Genomic DNA, 4,432 nt, shown 5'->3' with positions numbered 1-4,432 from the left:
TGTATTGCTTCTGGACTTGTTTCGGGGTTTTAAAATATTCTATTCCATTGAGATGTCATGCATGGAGAATATAGTGGATTTATCACTTATATCTTTGATGTGCACTGAGAGCATATGCACCGAAGACAAATTTTTTGTGTGTCCAATCACACTTGGCCAATAAAGAATTCTAATTCGATTCAATTTGATTCCATATTTTCTATTCTGTTCTGTTCTGTTCTGTTCTGTTCTGTTCTGTTCTGTTCTGTTCTGTTCTGCTCTGCTCTGCTCTGCTCTGCTCTACTGTACTCTACTCTACTCTACTCTACTCTACTCTACTCTATTCTATTCTTTTTTATTTTCTGTCTGAACCGGGAGCATTTCATCCCAGGTAACTTCCCAAGTGCTAATTATTCCCAGAACATCTGGAAACTCTAGAAGTTTCCATCACCTGTTTAATAAAAGAAACAGACAAAGTTTTGGAATGCAATCTTAGAGATATTTTAATATGAACAAAGACACATGAGAACATGTTCTACAAGATGAACATTGACTGAAAAGGTGGACTTCCATCCCCAGAACCGGGTTTTCCTCTTGGCAACCTTCCATAGCCCCCTTTCGACCAGTTACGGAATCGTATCCTGTCGGTACAGAAGGATCTTTCTCTGCTTAGGGAATTCGACGGAAGGGAAACCAGAGTCCGATGGCTTGTCAAATGTACAGTGAAAAGAAGTTAGGTATGGCTGGGATGTGAACGTGGAAAGAGACAGGTGTGTGTCGTGGCAAATGGTCAGCTGAAGGGCTCTCAAAAAGTCCATTGATGGAGGAGGACTTCATCTTCATGCTCAGGAAGGTTAATACGATGACCGATAAGTGGAGGAGCTGAAGTTAGAGCTTGGCAGAGCTCGGGAGTAGAAGCTGGTGAGGTTGGAGCCACCCCTTGGCATGGGCAAAGGAACTGCGGCACAAGGATTGTGTTGTTCAATGCCCAGAGGCTGGTCAGGACAGTAGAGGGCAGGTCCTGGGATGGTGAGAACAAAGGGTGGTGGCTGGATGGTCACAGTTGAAGCTGGGCATTGAGCGTAGCATTCGTTCCACATTGAGCGGTTGGCCATCTTAGGATGTCGGAGAGAGGCTGAAACGAGAAGAATCGGGACCAAGGGGAGAAATTACGAGGTGTGAGGGCCACAGCCAGAAGAACATCTCCACCAGAACTGATGGGGTTGTGTCCTCAACATTCTACTGAAAAGAGATATACGGGTAGAAGGGCTCCAACAGATATTTATTACAATGAAAACTGCCAGAGATAATTTTAAAAAGGTTTAGAAGTGGATGATTATACAGGGGAGAGAATGCATTAATAATACATTTTGCTCTCTAATGTATACAATAATTTATATAATAATTTAATAATCATGCAGGATAGTGCATTATAAAGTACTGGACAAACTAGTGCCTATCTCTTTTTGAAATATATATTTATGTATAATATTAATACCATATTATTAAAAGTTATTTTATATCTTGCATAAATAATACACCTCCCTCCAGACTGTGTATTGACTCCAAAAACATCGAGTATAAAATATGTATTGCATAAAATATTGCATAAAGTTGCATTAATGTACTGCATACATTACCAGTTACGCAATTTTGTAAAATATATTGCCTCAGAAAATAAAGGTTGTTTTATGCACAGCATTTATTTATGCAATGTGCAAAGAATACACATTTCCCTAGAGTATCTACTGAGTACAATTTCTAATATAAAGTATGCATTACAGGAATAAAAATATTTCATAAAATGTTCCATTGATGTGCTGCATATATTTATGCAATGTGGAAATACAGTTGCTATTTGCTAGGTTGCGATATATATTATATATACAACATGAGAAATTATTAGAGAAGAAAAGATTGTAGATTATTTTTTAGTTACTGATATTTGGGTTCAAATGCAAATTCTTGTTTTGGTCGAATGGTAGAATACCAAATCACATCGGTTAAGAACAAGTGCATGAAGTTAGCAATACAGGTCTTGAAAAAAAATGGTGCAAGACAAGACATGCAGATTTTCACAGACTTCAGAGAGAAAGAAGGAGAAAAAGAGAGCGAGAGAAAGGAAAGAAAGAAAGAAAGAAATAAGAAAAAAGAGGGAGAAAAGGAGAGAGATAAAAGAAAGGAGAGAGACAGACAGAAAGAAATGAAGAAAGAAAGAAAAAGGAGAGGGATAAAGGCAGAGAGAGAGAGAGAGAGAAAGAAAGAAAGAAAGAAAGAAAGAAAGAAAGAAAGAAAGAAAGAAAGAAAGAAAGAAAGAAAGAAAGAAAGAAAGAACAGGGAGGCAGGAGGTTGGACTAGAAGACCTGCAAGGTACCTTCCAACTCTGTTATTCTGAAGAAAGAAGGGAAGGAAGGAAGGAAGGAAGGAAGGAAGGAAGGAAGGAAGGAAGGAAGGAAGGAAGGAAGGAAGGAGAGACAGACAGAAAGAAAGGAGAGAGACAGAAAGAAAGAAAGAAAAAGAAAGAAAGACAGACAGACAGGAGAAGACAAAATTATAGTCTTAATCTCCAATTCTGGCATTGGAGAATTGCTATTTCTGTTCCTGAAAAATATTAAGATCCTGGGGAAGAGGAAGAAGAACTGAAGGAAACAAGAATAGACTGACTCCAGAGGTTAATGGATCTCCTTCACTGAGGAGAAGATCCATGCCAACACTCAGAGACAATAGCCATTGGATTATTTCCTATGTCTGGATCAGAGTTGGATTCAACTTGCCTTGCTCCCAATCCTAAACCATCCTCCCTCTGTGAAACGTCTGGAGGCACCTCTGTTTTTGAAACCCTCCCTGATAGTTGCTAGCTTGGTCCCTCCCATCTGCAATTTTCAGAAGCTTGCTTTCCATATCTCCTAAGTCAGTGGTGGAATTCAAATTTTTTTACTACAGGTTCTGTTGACGTGGCTTGGTAGGCGTGGCAGGGGAAGGATACTATAAAATCCCCATTCTCTCCCCACTCCAGGAGAAGAATACTGCAAATTCTCCATTCCCACCCCACTCCAGGGGAAGGATAAAGGATACTGCAAAATCCCCATTCCCTCCCGACTCCAGGGGAAGGATACTACAAAATTCCCCATTCCCTCCCCACTCTGGGGCCAGCCAGAGGTGGCATTTGCCGGTTCTCCGAACTGCTCAAAATTTCCGCTATCGGTTCTCCAGAACCTGTCAGAACCTGCTGAATAGCACCCCTGCTCCTAATCCTCAGCTTGCCAGCTCAAGCTCCATCTCAGTCTTCATTGAAGAACTAGGACATGAAGACAACTCTCTCTCTTAAGCATGCCTTCTCAAGTCAACCTCTGCTAAGAGGTTCCTCTTAATCCATGGAGTTGAGGTCCTCTTCAGAATCTCTCTACACCCTTGTAAAGAAACCTCCTAAGAAGAACTTACCGGTTCTCGAAGGGTTGAGAGGTTAGAAGGGAAGAGATGGTTCTGAGATGTTTCCTCAAGGATCCAGCTTTTTATATCCTCAGCTGCATAGCCTCCAGGGATGAGACACCCAGAATGAATTTCCCAATTTCGGTGTCACAAGAGAGACACCCGGGTTTGCTGTAAATAATTCCCCACCCAATGGCGATTACTAAGCGGTGCATAAGAAAAACAATTGATCCACCCAATTCAGTGACAATAAGGTTTGACCAGCTCAATTAAATGTACGTTACGCCCTACAGATGGATTTTAAAAAATGGACAGCTTTATCAAGTGAAAACAATGAGCTTCCTCTGGTTAACATTCCACAAAATGCTTTCAGATTGGTCACCTGTGAGTAAAGATTACAGGGCCTGTTGGAGTGAAGGAGACACAACATTTTGTTATGTTGGATCACATTCACAGGAGAAGCTCTCTTGGAATTAGACATATATTTGGAATGGGGGATGTCTAGTTTAATTTAGTTTTAGTTTAGTTTAGTTTATTGTCATTGCACCTCATGCAACGAAATTTAATTCCATATTAAGTGTACATTATAACTATACAAATAAAACACAAACACACATCCTTCACATTCTATCTATACAATTGAACTGAACATTTCCAATAATGCATTAATATTGCACTGTACAGTAGAATTCAATATAGTTACTGCCCTGGGATAGAAGCTGTTTTTCAGCTTATTTGTCCTTCTTTTTATTATCCTGTACCGTCTGCCAGATGGTAATAGTTAAAAAAAAAAAAAAAAGGATGCCAAGGATGAGATGGATCTCTAAGGATGTTTTGAACTTTCTTAAGGCAGCGGGCGCAGTGGTGGATTGCTCCCAGTTCGCCCCGGTTTGGGCAAACTGGTAGTGGCGGCAGGGGAGGCTCCACCCACCCACCCAGACGTCATCAAAAACTTTCTGCGCATGCGCAGAAGCGCTGCGCGCTCGCGAGCTATCGATAGCGAACTGGTAGCGCCGGGATTTGA

At 40.8% G+C, this 4,432-nt stretch overlaps 1 long non-coding RNA gene across 1 annotated transcript; it reads right to left on the bottom strand.

Moving 5' to 3' along the window:
• Positions 1–456: 456 nt before the first annotated feature.
• Positions 457–3,523, bottom strand: LOC117676279 (uncharacterized). Its single transcript, XR_004594391.2, has 2 exons — positions 3,421–3,523; positions 457–1,114 (listed from the first exon to the last, which is right to left on the bottom strand). It is a non-coding gene; the product is annotated as an uncharacterized LOC117676279 (long non-coding RNA).
• Positions 3,524–4,432: the final 909 nt, after the last annotated feature.

The sequence above is a fragment of the Pantherophis guttatus genome, chromosome 18, assembly GCF_059756535.1.
Source record: "Pantherophis guttatus breed Tessera chromosome 18, ASM5975653v1, whole genome shotgun sequence".
Taxonomy (NCBI): domain Eukaryota; kingdom Metazoa; phylum Chordata; class Lepidosauria; order Squamata; family Colubridae; genus Pantherophis; species Pantherophis guttatus.
Note: the sequence above shows the minus strand (reverse complement) of the source record. Positions and strands in the feature narration are given on the sequence as shown.